At 39.3% G+C, this 17,136-nt stretch overlaps 1 long non-coding RNA gene across 17 annotated transcripts in view; it reads right to left on the reverse strand.

Annotated features, from left to right (window-relative positions):
* Positions 1–17,136, reverse strand: part of LOC147343043 (uncharacterized) — a 268,552-nt gene that overhangs the window by 204,778 nt on the left and 46,638 nt on the right. Inside the window, exon 3 of one of the 17 annotated variants that reach the window (XR_015156908.1) lies at positions 10,439–10,726. The exons of the other annotated variants lie outside the window; for them this stretch is intronic. This is a non-coding gene — a long non-coding RNA (uncharacterized LOC147343043). Of the gene's footprint in view, positions 1–10,438; positions 10,727–17,136 lie in introns of those variants that run through there. 17 annotated transcript variants of the gene reach the window in all.

The raw sequence follows: 17,136 nt of genomic DNA on the forward strand, positions 1-17,136 counted from the left end.
CTTAACCACCAGACCACCAGGGAAGGCCAAAACCCAGACCAAGCTCTTAACCCATATATACTTCTTCTACAGCAAATTATTCGCCTTGAGATACTTATGAAAGACTCCTCTTCTCTTTCTACCATCAGTCACAGTCAATATTTTTTTATGTTTAAACAGTCCCCTAATATTGTCAAGAGCAGCCCATTCAAGCTGACTTGAATATCTTTTCACATACACACCCACTAGTCATTGAGTTTTCCCTTACTTTTTGCCCAACAAGATATCTCAATTGATCTTATGTTTTCCCTGCTCCCCAACTGCTCTCAAATTCTTCAGAGAGCCCTAAAGAATCAATATTTTTAAATTCCCACCCAAAAATATATATATATTTTAAAATGTCCCCAAGCAACCCATGGGCTTCCCTGGTGGTGCTAGTGGTAAAGACTCTGCTTGCCAATGCAGGAGACTCGGGTTCGAACTCTGGGTCAGGAAGATCCCCTTGATAAGGGCATAGCAACCAGCTCCAGTATTCTTGCCTGGGAAATCCCATGAACAGAGGAGCCTGGTGGGCCACAGTCCACAGAGTGGCAAAGAGTCAGACACAACTGAGGCAACTTTGCACGCACACATGCACACCTGTGAACAACTCATACCAACTTATATTTTTAACAGGCTAGAGTAAAATAATTTGCCAGTTCATTAATTAGAGTCCTGGTTGAATTTATTATCAAGAATAAGTGTTTAAAGTAATAGAATTTGTCTTCATTAAAGTAATGATTCCTTAAAGAGTCAAAGAAATGATGGATGAGTAAAGCCAGGACTTCAGGATTTGATCTTCACTGTGGAGAGGCAGGATGAGTTCAACACTCCATTGGCAATGAAGGCACAAAGTCTTATTAATCTGCCAAAGAGTCCTTTTCCCAGAAGGCACATAAATGAAATTTAATCTATTAAATTGCTGATTGCTCTATGTTGTCATCACTGTGAAATCACATCAAATTAATCACAGCAGCATTCCTAAATCCTAAAAGAACTTGGCTCTAACCCTACTCTATGCCCAAAATATGGGTACTATAAAAATGAAGCCAGTCCTACGAAACAGAAATTTCCCCTTTGACCCCAGAGAAAATAAAGTTTCCAGAAATTCCAAGAAATTTCTCAGAAGACGATATCTACTATGCTCCTCTAAAGACTATTTCACCTGACACCTTAGAAACAAGCTCTATTTTTTCATTTACTTAGAAAGTTACAAATATGTGAATAAACCAAATGACTTTAGAGCATACTTAGTAAGTAAATGAATTTTGGTATCACATCAAATGCAGGTTCGAACTGTAGCTCTAAGTCTTATAAAATCTGTGACCCTGAGTGTGCTATTAACTTTCTCTATGTCTCAGTCTCGTCTGTTAAGTAAGTTATTGTGGGAGTCGAAAAAGATAATTCATTCAAAATATATGGGACAAGTGCTGGAGAGTAAATGCTTAATAAGGGCTAGCTATTGCTATTATTGGGGCTTCCCAGGTGATTCAGTGGGTAAAGAATCCACCTGCCAATAAAAGAGACCCAGAAGTTGTGGGTTTGATCCCTAGGCCTGGAAGATCCCCTGGAGTAGTGCATGACAAACCACTCCAATATTCTTGCCTGGTGAATACCATGGACAGAGCAGCCTGGCGGGCTACAGTCCATAGGATCCCAAAAAGTTGACATGACTGAAGCAACTGAGCATGTATGCATGCAATGCTTTCATTGACTTTCTTTTAGCTCCAATGACTGCAATTCCCAATGCCACCTGTATTAGTCAGAATAAGTCAAGTGATTCTCATGACAAATTCAGTGACAAATTAATCCAAAATCTCATTGCCTTAAAAAAATTTTGCATTCAAGCAAAGATCACAGTAATAGGTCCTGGTAACACTCTGGGACAGCTGACCCCATGAGGTGACTCAACAATTCAAGTGCTAAATTTAGGTTCTCTGCCATCCAGCAGCCAAGCACCCACCTGTACCTCAATCCTCTACCTCCAGACTAGCCTCTCTGCCTTATACCGGTAGCAGATGGGAAAGCCTAAGCTTAAGGAAGAAATCAGGCCTCACTGGAGACATTGAAGCAAAAGTTAACTGCTTATCTACAACAGATAGGAAATTCATGCATCAGAATTAGTGACTGATAAACATACCAAAAGAATATAGCTGCACGGGGCTTCCCTGATGATCCAGTAGTAGAGAATCTACCCGTCAATGTAGGGGACGTGGGTTCAATCCCTGCTCTGGAAAGATCCCACATGCTGTGGCAACTAAGCCCATGTGCCACAACTACTGAAGCTCGTGTGTCCTAGAGCCTGTGCTCCGCAACAAGAGAAGTCACTGCAATAAGTCTGAGCACCACGACTAGAGAGTAGCCCCTGCTCTCCACAACTAAAAAAAGCCCTCGAACAGCATCGAAGACCCAGCACAGCCAATAATCAATAAATAAATCTTTAAAAGTCAAATATATATAGCTGTATGAATACCAGAATCTGATCAGATAAAACAGTTCAAAGAATTTCTCAGAACCTACTCTCAAAGAAACAAGGTTATTGGACTATGTTAAAAGACTTCACAGGAAGAGAAGTAAAACTTGATGAGATCACCTGTTCAGAACATTGCTTATAGAAGTATTTTTAAGTAATGCAAAGAATATCCATTAAATTTCAGGAATATCTTATTCAGCAGAATGAAGCCCTGGCAGCCAAAGCAACTCTTGATCAACCACCATAGAAAAGTCCCGATGAATGGATGTTCAGTGAAGGATTACCAACAGCTGTTGCATTGGAAATGCAGCTTCATCTGACAGAATCTCCCAAGAGCAGTAGCTACCAGTTTAAACTATTTTCATGCATGTGTGTGTGCTTAGTCACTCCATCATGTCCATCTCTTTGCAACCCTTTAGACTATAGCCCACCAGGCTCCTCTGTCCATGGGATTTTTCAGGCAAAAATACGAAGAAAAAAAAAAAACTTTGTATTTGTATGGAGTAGGTTGCCATTTCCTTCTTCAGGGGATCTTCCTGATTTTCTCCAGGGGATCAAACCTGCATCACCTGTGTCTCCTGCATTGCAGGTGGATTCTTTACTAGCTGAACCATTGGGGAGTTCCCTATATGGCAACTAGAAAGTACTGAGAAACAAAGTTACAATTTACCAGTAATAATCAAAATAGAAGGTCCTGCTGTTTAGTTAAAATAATAAGGTGCAACATTTGTCATGGTCTTAAGATTCAGCAGGTTGGTCACTTGATTAGAAAAATAAACCATTATTCATTCAATTGTGACTACTAATTTTAAAGCAAAATATTTTTTCAATCACGTATAAGAAAAAAATTTTATTACTAAAGGTGAAATAAACAGAAATATCTCTGAGTAGTTTATACCACATAGTACCATAGTATTCTGACCAGTCTGTAAACACCATGAAATGTTTTTCAATAGGAATTATCCTCCAAATATTCCTGTTCATTTACATCTGCTTCAATCTGATGGTAAATGCATATTACTTGCTTTAAAAGAAAAATAATTCGGCCTGTTTTCACATTGTAGTTCTCTCACCATGTGGCCTCCTTCACAACAGCTAAGACAAGAGAAAAGAATGGAAGGATTGTGTTTGCTTTTCATCACCACACATCGCTCCCATTCATATTTACTTGGCCAGAGCTGTCACACAGCTCTGCTTAGGTGCAAATTTAGCAAACTGCAAAGTTTTACCCTGTATTCCCAGGAAGGAAAGGAGAACTTGATATGGATTTGCTATAATACAAACAGTATTTGAGCATAAATACAAAACTACTAACTTGTATTTTCTAAGTACTGAGGTTATTAATACAAACAACCTAAATATATGGGATATTTAATCAGTATATTGTATAGGTTGGTCTCATACAGAAAATGAAGACAAATAAAAAAATTTAATTGCAATAGTAATAAAATTAACAGTTTTCAAGCTTATGGAAGACACTTTAAAAAAAGGGAATTAAAAAAAAAGAAGAAAACTTCCAACAGGCTATATTGTTTTCGTGAGAAAGAGCTCATTACTCTTTTACAAATGCTGCAGTATTTCAAAAAAAATACCCTAGATCTTAATTATACTGTGATTAAAATCCTTATGTACTTTCAATTTTCAGATTAACTCTAACATATTTCCACCATCAGGGAGAAATATGTATCCTGATGCAATAAGAAGTTTAAAGAAGTAGATAATGAATGATAATTTTAGAATCACAGAACTAAAAGGAACTTCAAGAGATGTGGCTATCATCAAACCTTTACTGATCCATTTCTGCATGTTGACAATACATACATATCACCCTGTAATGGGTGATAGTTCAGGAAATACAAAAATGAATAAGTCACAGTGTCCCTGCCCAAGAAGCTTACAATGTATAGGGGAAACAGATATTAAAATATGCTGTGAGATCGTAGGAGAATAAATACTTCTTGAGGAACGTACATCAGAGAAAGATAAATGGAAGAAGCTACAAATATGGACTTTGAAAAGAGAAATGATGGGGCAAAGGATGGGCCTTCTAGGGTAATGAAACACGAATAAACAAAGGAAAGCAGGGACTTCCCTGTTGGTCCAGTGGTTAAGACTTTGCCTTCCAATGAAGGGGGTGGGTGCAGATTAGACCCCTGGTCGGGAATCTAAGATCCCGCATGCCTCGTGGCCAAAAAAACAAAACATAAAACAGAAGTAATATCATAACAAATTCAATTACGACTTTGAAAATTATCCACATAAAAAAAAAATCTTAAAAAAAAAAAAGGAAAGCAGATCCATTCTGAAAACCACATCCATTCTATCCTCTAAGCAAGCAGTCAAGGAGTCAATGTGTTTCTCTGATGAGTGCAAGGAAAAAGTAAGCTAGTTTTTCTCAACCAAGAGAACTAATGTTCCAGTGTTACAATTAGGAGAAGCTTTAAACCACACCCTTAACAAATTTGGATGTAAATGTACGTGTTATGATCACAGAAATAATGAAAATGACTGGTAAGTGTTGTAGCTGATACAACAGTTGGGACTCAGTCATGGAGAGTATTCAATGTCAGAGTAAGGACTTTATTCCATAAGCAAGGAAGTTCAGTTCAGTTCAGTCACTCAGTCATGTCCGACTCTTTGCAACCCCATGAACCACAGCATGCCAGGCCTCCCTGTTCATCACCAACTCCTGGAGTCCACCCAAACTCATGTCCATTGAGTCGGTGATGCCATTCAACTATCTCATTCTCTCTCATCCCCTTCTCCTCCTGCCCTCAATCTTTCCCAGCATCAGGGTCTTTGCCAATGAGTCAGCTCTTCACATCAGATGGCCAAAGTATTGGAGTTTCAGCTTCAACATCAGTCCTTCCAATGAACACCCAGGACTGATCTCCTTTAGGATGGACTGGTTGGATCTCCTTGCAGTCCAAGGGACTCGCAAGAGTCTTCTCCAACACCACAGTTCAAAAGCATCAATTCTTCGATGTTCAGCTTTCTTTATAGTCCAACTCTCACATCCACACATGACCACTGGAAAAACCTTGGCCTTGACTAGACAGACCTTTGCTGACAAACTAATGTCTCTGCTTTTGAATATGCTATCTAAGTTGGTCATAACTTTCTTTCCAAGGAGTAAGCGTCTTTTAATTTCATGGCTGCAGTCACCATCTGCAGTGATTTTGGAGCCCAAAAATATAAAGTCATCCACTGTTTCCCCCAGCTATTTGCCATGAAGTGATGGGACCCGATGCCATGATCTTACTTTTCTGAATGTTGAGCTTTAAGCCAACTTTTTCACTCTCCTCTTTCACTTTCATCAAGAGGCTCTTTAGTTCTTTTTCACTTTCTGCCATAAGGCTGGAGTCATCTGCATATCTGAGGTTATTGATACTTCTCCCAGCAATCTTGATTCTAGCTTGTGCTTCCTCCAGCCCAGTGTTTCTCATGATGTACTCTGCATATAAGTTAAATAAGCAGGGTGACAATATACAGCCTTGATGTACTCCTTTTCCTATTTGGAACCAGTCTGTTGTTCCATGTCCAGTTCTAACTGTTGCTTCCTGACCTGCATACAGGTTTCTCAAAAGGCAGATCAGGTGGTCTGGTATTCCCATCTCTTTCAGAATTTTCCACAGTTTGTCATGATCCACACAGTCAAAGGCTTTGGCATAGTCAATAAAGCAGAAATAGATGTTTTTCTGGAACTCTCTTGCTTTTTCCATGATCCAGCGGATGTTGGCAATTTGATCTCTGGTTCCTCTGCCTTTTCTAAAACCAGCTTAGACACCTGGAAGCTCACAGTTCACGTATTGCTAAAGCCTGGTTTGGAGAATTTTGAGCATTATTTTACTAGCATGTGAGAGGAGTGCAATTGTGTGGTAGTTTGAGCATTCTTTGGCATTGTCTTTCTTTGGGATTGGAATGAAAACTGACCTTTTCCAGTCCTGTGGCCACTGCTGAGTTTTCCAAATTTTCTGGCATATTGAGTGCAGCACTTTCACAGCATCATCTTTCAGGATTTGAAATAGCTCAACTGGAATTCCATCACCTCCACCTGCTTTGTTTGTAGTGATGCTTTCTAAGGCCTGCTTGACTTCACATTCCAGGATGTCTGGCTCTAGGTGAGTGTGGGTGATCACAGCATTGTGACTATTTGGGTTTTGAAGATCTTTTTTGAACAGTTCTTCTGTGTATTCTTGCCACCTCTTCTTAATATCTTCTGCTTCTGTTAAGTTCTTGAGATTGGCAGGAAGTGACTAGATTTCTGTTACATGAAGGAAAGTAAGGTTGCAGAAAGAACAATCAAGAGGAAAAATTTAAAGGCAGGTCATTGGGAATTCCCAGACAGTTCAGTGGTAGGACCCTTGGTTCCACAGCAGGAAGCATGAGTTTGGGGAACTAAGATCTTGCATGGTGCATAGTGTGGCCAAAAACATTAAAAATAATAATAATAAAAGCAAGTCATTTTGTTAGTTGGTTATAGATGGGGACATGAAGATGTGCAGTAGAGACAAAGCAATGACGGGAATATTGGTTGGCGAAAAGATGAATTGTATTAAATTCTTGGAAACCGATTAGTTGCAAATATAAGGATATGAGATAACTCCATTCTACTAATAGTTAATGGATTCTATCATTATAAGGAACACAGCAAGAGGAACTGTGTAAGAGAGAAACTGATCAATCTATTAGTACATGTGGAATTTTGAACCCTAGCAGTGTTGAGTCCTAGATCTACCATATACTAATTGCTTGATGTTGAACAAGTTACTTATTAAGCTAATGAGAGAGTTTGGTACAATACCTGGATCACAGCAAGAGATCAACAGTGTTAGCTATTTTTAACTATGATTATTATTATCACCCTTATCATCACTATCATCCATGTGGAGATGCCTGAAAAACCATTGGGAATCAATGTTCAGGCTTCCCTGGTGTCTCAGCAGTAAAGAAGTCACCTGCAGTGCAGGAGACATGGGTTCAATACCTGGGTGAGGAAGATCTCCTTGAAGAGGAAATGGCAACACACCCCAGTATTCTTGCCAGGAAAATCCCATGGACAGAGGAGCCTGGTGGCCTACAGTCCATGGGGTCGCAAAGAGTAGGACACGACTGAGCAGCAGCAGCAATCAGTGCTCATGAGAAAGATGAGGATGTGAAATGGGGATTTATACTCACATAGAGATTAGGACTGAGTATAACAAGAGAGGAGAACCTGGCCAGAAGATGGGTGTAGTTTGAGGAGAGGGCTGAGATCAGAGCTTTCACTTAAGGGATGAGTGGAGCAATCGTTGATGAGGTTCTCTGGGAGACCGGAGCCTTTTATCCCTCAGCCCATGATCACTACATGACTGTACCAGACACATCCAGGTACAAGGTGGCAACATCACTGGATGCAGATCTACTCTACAAGGTTAAATGTCCCAGTGGTTAAGCCCAATGTCGTTTATCTCACATTACAAGTGTTTAAGACTCAGGATTGTTCTTCATGAATCACAGCATCACAGGAAACCTCTCAATCATCTCATCTAATCATTTTTGTTTTTTTCAGGAGAAGAAACTGAGCCCTCAAGTGATTTGCACAGGTCAAATTTCAGTTAATGACAAAGTCTAGATTTAGGTTGTCAAACATAATGCCACAAAGCCTATGGGGAGTGTATCATTGACCTAATTGTTTAAGAATATGGTAATGCCTTAAAGGGCTCTCTTCATCTTCTCCAGGAACACTTGCATTACTCAGGGTTTCTCAATCTCAGCCCCATTATTAACATTTTTGGCTGAACAACTCTTTGCTGTGGGGATCTGTCATCCTATTGCACAATGTTTAGAGCATCCTTTCTACTCACTAGATGCAAGTAGCATTCCCTTTAACTCAGTTGTGACAACCAAAAAACATCTACAAACATTACCACATGTCCTTTGGAGGATAAAATTGCCCCAGGTTAAGAATCACTGTTCTAGCTGACATATGCTCATTTGTTTTTCCATTAAGAAGTGATAAATTCACTCAAAGTCCAAAATTTTTTTTAATTTATTTTATTTTATTTTTTAACTTTACAATATTGTATTGGTTTTGCCATGTATCAACATGAATCCGCCACAGGTGTACAAGTGCTCCCCATCCTGAACCCTCCTCCCTCCTCCCTCCCCGTACCATCCCTCTGGGTCGTCCCAGTGCACCAGCCCCAAGCATCCAGTATCATGCATTGAACCTGGACTGGCGACTCGTTTCATATATGATATTATACATGTTTCAATGCCATTCTCCCAAATCATCCCACCCTCTCCCTCTCCCACAGAGTCCAAAAGACTGTTCTGTACATCAGTGTCTCTTTTGCTGTCTCATATACAGGGTTACATGTTTAGAGTAATAAAATTGGACCTTGTTTCCTTTGGGCTAGTGATCTTTGAAAGAATTTATCTGTCTCCCTCAGGAAAGGTAGAATTAGTGTTTTAGTGTTTGAAATCATAATAGCCATTGAGTCAAATACTCACTACAATGACCCAAATAAGGTCTCAGTAAAATACTCCAAATCATTATCAAAAATAATCATATTATTAAAGATGAAATACTGTCTTAGGAAAAAAGAGAATAAAGTAAAAATTCATCTGTTAGCAATCTACCAAATAAATGTTTAAATATCTAAATTTCTAATTCCTCTACACCTGCTTTTTCCCAAATACATTTTACAAAATTCTAGTTCCAAGAGATATCAATAGGCATTTTGCAGGAAAAGGATTTTCGGAGAAGGCGATGGCACCCCACTCCAGTACTCCTGCCTGGAAAATCCCAGGGACGGAGAAGTCTGGTAGGCTGCAGTCCATGGGGTCGCTTAAGAGTCGGGCACGACTGAGCGACTTCACTTTCACTTTTCACTTTCATGCACTGGAGAAGGAAATGGCAACCCACTCCAGTGTTCTTGCCTGGAGAATCCCAGGGACGGGGGAGCCTGGTGGGCTGCCGTCTATGGGGTCGCACAGAGTCAGACACGATTGAAGTGACCTAGCAGCAGCAGCAGCAGGAAAAGGATTTTATATTTAAACAAGCTTAGGAAATGCTGGGTTAGACAAAAGGTTAACACTTTCCTTTCCCATGTAACTCAGAGATTTACATAAATCTCCATAAAACACTTACAAGGTAAGTTGTTTCTCCATTTATTTAGCTACACAATGTTTCTGTTTGCATTTTCTCAAGGGAGTAGTACAGTATTTCTTAGAACACACTGGGAAACACGGCACTGGCCCCATTGCCTCACTAGCTTCTCTGGTCTCACTGACTGAGCTTCAGAGCTGCAAAGACCACATAATGCAGAACTTCAAGGTGATATAATGCCAACCAGGCTTGCAGATAAGCTACTGACAATTTAGAGCCATTGTACCATAGAATTTCTTTCTCTCATGCATACACTCAATTTAATTTCTAAACCAGAAATTGCTGTTAGACCTGAACCTGTTAGTTGGGTTTTTGTTTGTTTGTTTTCTTATGGTAAACCATGGGAATTGATCTTGCCATATTAAACAAGAAAAAGGGGCTTATTAAAAATATTAATGCTAACTAATGCTAATATTAATGTAATTAATATTAATGCTAACTGGGGTAGTCAGCATTATGAAAGAAGCACTGAACACCACAGCCACCAGAAAGACAGGAATCGGGAAAACTCCCAGGGACCTGAGGAACAGTAATTCAGTGACAGAAGCCTTGGCTCCAGCCATCAGATGGCCCAATCCCAATCCACTTTCTAGCTGATATCACCTCTAATGAGCCAAACTTCCAGAAGAAGACTTTGATTGGCTTAGCTTGGGTCATGTGCCTACTACCAAAGCCCCACCCCCTAGTATCATGGGTGAGGTTTCAGGATCTATATCCCACCAGGACAACAGAATGCAGGAGGAGCAACCCCCCATAACATGAATGCTGGACAGAGAAATGAGATGTCCTTTACATTCACTGGGCAGAAAAAGTAGGCGTACACTTTATTTTGTTCCACTATTCCTGTACCTTCTAGTCACTTCTTCACATTTCTTGCACACAGCACTGAAGCATTCTGAAAGGCCAGTCTTTCTTCTTCAATCACCTTCAGCAGACATGAGAACTTGTCTTTCAGAAAATCCCGAAAAGTCCTTTTGGGTTGAGTCCTTCTACCACAAAACCTGGTACTGTTAATGAATGACTCCCAAGGAAGAATCATTTAGTCTAATGATCAACTAAGCTCAATCATTCTTAACGGCCACCTAAAACAAGGACAGAAAATTTCAAGCAGGTGAGAAGGAAGGAGAATTTAGCAACAAATGTAACAAACTGATTCTTCCCAACCCAAAATGACCCCAGTAAAGGCACTGAGCATATGCCCTTTTCTCATACTGAGACCACTGGCCATTGCTGTTGTTCCATCGCTCAAAGTGTCTGAGACCCAACCCCATGGACTGTGGCAGACCAGGCTTCCCTGTCCTTCACTACTTCTAAAATTCTCTTGATAATCATCCACTTCTGTGAGAACAGAAGGGACTCTGTTTTATGATAATGCTTTTTGATCTCAAATTAAGACTATGCTCCTGCCTCTGGGGAAATTCCTTCTATCTGAGAAAATTTTTCTTCGGGCCACAGTTTTTTAAGTACTTACCATCAGTACACTTTATCTTGCTAAATAGAAAATGCAACACAAATGTTAGATTGTTAGTCAATTTTTATTTTTATTGTTTAAAAAATATTTTCTTGGGCAAGTTCTCATTTGGATTTAATTATTTGCATCTTGCCTTTGCTGTAGCAAGAGTCTCAATTAATTTTATGGGAAAGAAGAAAAGTATGATTTCCAATCAAGATTCAAAACTGCATTCATATTTATGAAATATGGCCTTTTAGTCACCTGTTATCTAGGGTGAAAGGAAGTTTTACACGATCTTTATTTCTACCTTTTTATTATGTGGAAGATAGAAATTCAAATAAGAAATCACAATGCTTGAGAAAGAACAACAAGATGAGAAAAATGGCATTTAACATATCTCATAGTCACTCCTTCCAAAGAAGACATTTTATTTAATACTCAAACTCCACAGAAAACGTCAAGTAGAACAGAACAATCACTCAGTGTTTGAAAGAAACACACCCCGAATGTTTCTCCTTTACCCCCACAATACTACCAAACACAACACTTCTGACCCCACAGGTGTGGGTTTTCCACACATCAAGCAATTCCATAACATCAGCTGGGTACCCTACAATTCAATTCTGACCTTAATCAGGGTTAGCACAGACCCGCATGTCAAGGACTCAGTCTCATAAGATTGTCCTCCACATCAAATACCGATCACAAGTACTAAGTCCCAAGGCCACCCACAACTTCTATCTGGCTTGGCTTCAAATCAGAAGCTCCCATGACCTCCCTGCTTGGATCTGATCATTTGCTGGAATCACTCACAAAAATCAAGGTAACACTTACATTTACCAATTTACTATGTAATAAAGGATGTCATAAAAAATAAACAGCTGGGTAAGAGGTACATGGTGGCTCAGTAATAAAGAACCTGCCTGCCAACACCAGAGATAAGAGAGACACAGATTCAATTGCTGGGTTGGGAAAATTCCCTGGAGGAAGAAATGGCAACCCAATCCAGTATTCTTGCTGAGGAAATCCCATGGACAGAGGAGCCTTGCAGACTACAGTCTGTGGGTCACAAAGAGTTGGACACGACTGAGCACACACATACTCGAGAAGTATATAGGCTGAGGACTGAAAGGGTACTGAGCACAGGAGCTTCTTCCTTTGTGAAGCTGAGGTGCCCCACATTCCCAGTTCATGAATGTGTTCCACAACCTGAAAGCTAGCCAAACCCCATTCTATTGGGATATTTTTTTTGGTCATGCCACACAGCATTCAGGATCTTAGTTCCCCCATCAGGCATCAAACCCATGCCTCCTACAGTGGAAGCCCAGAGTCTTACCACCAGGGAAGTCCACCACTGGGATTTTTATAGAGGATTCATCACATTAGGCATGATCAATTATTAGCTCCACTTCCAGCCACACTCCCCTTTCTTGCAAATTGAGGTTGGGTCAAAGATTCAGAGCTTCTAATCATGGCTTCATCTTTCTGGTAACCAGTCCCCATACAGGAGCCAGGAAGAGTGAGTTCATTAGAACAAAAGACACTACTATCACCTAGGAAATTTCAAGGGATTTTGGAGCTCCGTGTCAGTAACTAAGGTCAAAGACTAAATGTTAGAATAAAAGAGTCTCCTAGCACCTCTATTTGCAAGGGTTTTAGGAGGTCTGTCAGTCCTAAAGGAAATCAATCCTGAAGCTGAGGCTGAAGTTCCCATACTTTGGCCACCTGATGCGAAGAGCCAACTCACTGGGAAAGACCCTGATGCTGGGAAGGATTGAGGGCAAGAGGAGAAGTGGGTGAGAGAAGATGAGATGTTTGGATGGCATCACCAACTCAATGAACATGAGTGCCAGCAAGCTCCAGGAGATGGTAAAGGACAGGGAAGCCTGGCATGCTGCAGTCCAAGGGGCCACAAAGAGTCAGATACTACTGAGCGACTGAACAACTAGGAGGTCTGTGTCAGAAATTTGGAAATACATATATTTCTTATGATTGCATACATGTGCAATTATAAACCATTTTAAAGGATGCTGTTATTTTGGTTTTCCCTTACTTCTCCCCCCTGAAAAGAAGGAGCTACACTTTTCAAAAGGGGGTTCTGTGGAGAGAACATTCACCTTCTCTGTGTCCAGTCCTGGGAAAGGAGAGAGATTCTAACTACTAATCCATCCACCCCCATTTACTCAAAATGTTGGGAGAGGGAGAAGAGAATATAACATAGAAATGAAAACTCTACCCACCCCCAAGCATCACCAACAATGCCTCAGGCACATATGAATCTACTGAGTAGTACATATCTGATGACAAGATTTGTAGGAGGCATTTATCTTTGAAATAGATTTGAAGAGATTTGTTTTTTAATCTACTTTAAAATTCCTACTGGGTAAATCTTAAGTGGCAAAATTTCAGAGTAGAAAGAGAGGTCATTTACATTCAAAGAGAAAGATTTGGTTTATTAGAACTAAAAAATTATAGCTCTACTGGGTACGAATTTTAATTTGGCCTTCTGTCTAGGGCATTGTTATTCTATACAATTACGGAATGAACCTGAATAAAGGAAGTCATCATCCATGGAGGGTTTTCCTGTAGGTTGAAAGTCCGTTATGAAAAATCTTCCTTTTCACCCTGTGACTGTCTTAACAGCAAAACAAGTTAAAGAGAAAGGTTTTTTTGGTACTTAGGAAGCATCATGTGAGTTTGGCAATGGTGAAATCCACAGTAATTGGGTAAAATAGTTGGATCTGCCAGTAGAGGGAGTGCAAGTCAAATTAGCAATAGAAATCTTCAGAAATAGGAGGTTATGGGAGGATTCTAGGAAGTTGCTTGCTAATTAGGGCTATAACAAAACACAGAGTTAAGGCAGATTTTTCATGATAAGGCTTCTGCTGGTGCAAATGCCTGGGCCCAAATGCCTGGAATAAAACATTAGTAGCCTATGGGAGTGGCTTAGAAGCCAATGGGAGTGGCAATTGACTGTGGGGCACAACAGATTTCATGTGTAACATAATTTATTTAACCCTATATTTGCATCTCCTCCCCACTTCTTGTTTAGTTTTGTGTACATATGGTTGTTTGTTTTGCTAGCACACATTATGCCAGGATGTCTGTCCAAAATAAGGATTTTAGTTGACAAGTAGGCTACCCATTTTTCCCATAGGAAATACATAAATAAATATATAAATCCTAGAAGTCTTTGGCCTATAACCTCTCCCTCACTTCACCGTACTATCATAGCTGATTAACCCTTGTAGATCTTGATAAAGATCTTCCGTTACCCAAATTGTCTAAGTCTCACTTTAAGTAATATTCTTGCAATATTTACTCTAATTCACCAAGAATAGTTTCCTGGAGATACACTCCAACTTCAGCTTCATTTAAAACAAACAAACAAAAAACTTTGCCCTCTCTCTCCACAAGATTATAGATCCATCTATTTGTAAGAGAGCTCTTCAAATTCTATAAAAGCTTTCTGCCAGTAAACAAGTCCTGGTATCTTAAAATAGTATTGTACATGAGGGAAGATGAGAATTATGCCAAATGCTACTTTTGAAAACACTGTCTTTTTCAAGCTGAGAAAACTCTTAAGAAAAAAAATTGAGCCTTTTTGAAGTGTTGCAGTATTTCTTCATCTTTTGTCAAGCCATAGAACCCTTTCAGAAGCTATGACTTGGAGCCTCCAACAGTCCGAGGTTCAAACCTTAGTTCTGAATTTACTGTTCAGGTGACTTTAGGGAAATTATTCTAACTGGCTTAGTCTGTTTCTTTATAAAATGGAATAACAGTAATTACTCCTCAAAGTTGTTTGAAAGAGATAATATATATGTTATGTCTCTGGCAAACAGACAACACTCTATAAATGATTGCTATTCTTAATAAAGTGGAAAATGTTAGTCACTCAGTCATGTCCTGCTCTTTGAGACCCCATGGACTGTAGCTGGCCAGGCTCCTCTGTCCATGGGACTGTCCACACAAGAATACTGGGGTGAGTAGCCATTCCCTTCTCCAGAGGATCTTCCTAACCCAGGGACTGAACCCAGGTCTCCTGCTTTACAGGCAGATTCTTTACCACCTGAGCCACCAGGAAAGCCCTTCTTAATAAAATGATGGCTAAATGTTAGGATCTTCATAGATAAAGATCCCCAATTCCTCTAAGACAAGGTGTCTAGGCTAACATTTTTCCATCGTAAAACAGATAATAGGTCTTCTCTATGAAGAGTCAGGCTGCCAGAAAAGTCAGAATTAGAAGTTGGACCACTTTTTCCTGAGTATATAGAGGACTGGCTTGAATAATGTCACTCTATTAGAGACCTGAACAACTGTTTTCTAAAGGCAACAAGCAATTAGGCTGAGGCAAGTGTGTTATATTGGTGCTGAGGCTGGATAAATGAGAAAGACTAAGATGAACGAAGAGAAGAACCAATCCCAACAGAGAGAAAGAAGTAATACAAGGAAAGGACTTTTTTTAATGCTTATGGGTATACACAGAGAAATGAGAAAGGACACACACAGGCTTCTGTGAAGAAAGAGCAACCAGAAACAAATCCAAAAGAGGAATGCAGCTTACTCAATTCCATTAAGAATGTACCTGATCTTTTGTTTTCCAATTTCTCCATCTCTTCTTTTCTTTTTTATGTTCTTTCTCAAGCCTTTATCAAGCAAAGTAGAAACACTTTTGTATACATATACATAAATAGTATGTATAATATATATATTTCAGAAAACTTATGAATTTTTGCCTAACCAAAAAATTTATGACATTTTGATTCTACTTCTTTAACTTAGTATGAATAGAATGCTAGATTTCTAATTTTAAAAAATAAATATGCAATAAGCAAAAAAGGTTTACTGTACAGCACAGGGAACTATAGTCAATATCTTGTAATAACCTATGTATATGAATAACTGAATCACCAAAAAATTAATTCTACTTTTTGAAATTTAGTAATGTTTATCTTTTTGCCAGTTTTTCTAAATGTCCTATGGAAATCTAATAACATATGAGATACACAATTTTAAATATATTCGTGTAGGATATAAGATTAACATAAATCTATTATATTTAAATTATTAATGACATCAGCATCTTCTATTCTTATTTTTTCTGCACTTCATAAAATATTCTCAGAGAAATGTTAAAATGTCTCATTATAATTATATATTTTTTCCTTTTCCCTTATATTTCTCCTGATTTTTGCTTTGTGTATCTTTGTTTCTTTATTGCTAGGTGTCTAAAGGTTTATGATGTCTATCTTTTTTGTGAATAGTACCTTTTATCATTAAAAATATTCATCTTTGTTTCATTTGTCAGGGGAGTTTGTAATTTCCTCGGTTGTTTCTTGTCGCAACAAAAATTTGAAGTGACAGACAGACCAGCATTATAGCCCTCGGACAGACCAGCGTTACAGCTCTCAGATAGACCAGTGTTACAGCTTCATGTTACAGCTCAGTTTTATTTAGAAAGTAAAGGAAAACACATCCTCAAGGAATGAGGGAATGCCGACCCAAAAGATGCGAAGAGAAAAGAGGCCCCCGGTCCAATTTTAGCTCCTCTTTTTATGTTTTTCTCCTCCCCCTGGGCCTGCCCTAGTAAACTGGACTAACTAGGAGTGCTGTTGGTTTTACCTGGGTCCTCACTCCAGTCCTCAGACCTTCCTTTGTTCTATTTTCACGGGCTTTTCCCTTCTGTGTCTTTTAGCCACCGCCATTCTGGACTCCTTTTTCCTATTCTAACTACCTAACATTTAAAAATTTTAAAAATGAATGAATGAGTAAAAGAAGAATGTAACTGATCTGTGACTTCCCTCGTGGTCCAGTTGCTAAGACTCTGTGCTCCCAATGGAGGGGCCTAGGTTCAATCCTTGGTCAGGGAACTAGATCTCGCATGCCAGAACTAAGAGTTCGCATGCCACACTAAAGATCCTGCCTGACACAAAAAAGATCGAAGGTCCCACAAACCACAGCTAAGATCTGGTACAGCCAGATAAAGTAAATAAATAAAAAAATTTTTTTAAAGAATGTACCTGGTCTGAAAGACAGTCA

Source organism: Bos grunniens, chromosome 28, assembly GCF_055505025.1.
Source record: "Bos grunniens cultivar Pamir isolate PY7600 chromosome 28, Bosgru_T2T1.0, whole genome shotgun sequence".
Lineage (NCBI taxonomy): Eukaryota > Metazoa > Chordata > Mammalia > Artiodactyla > Bovidae > Bos > Bos grunniens.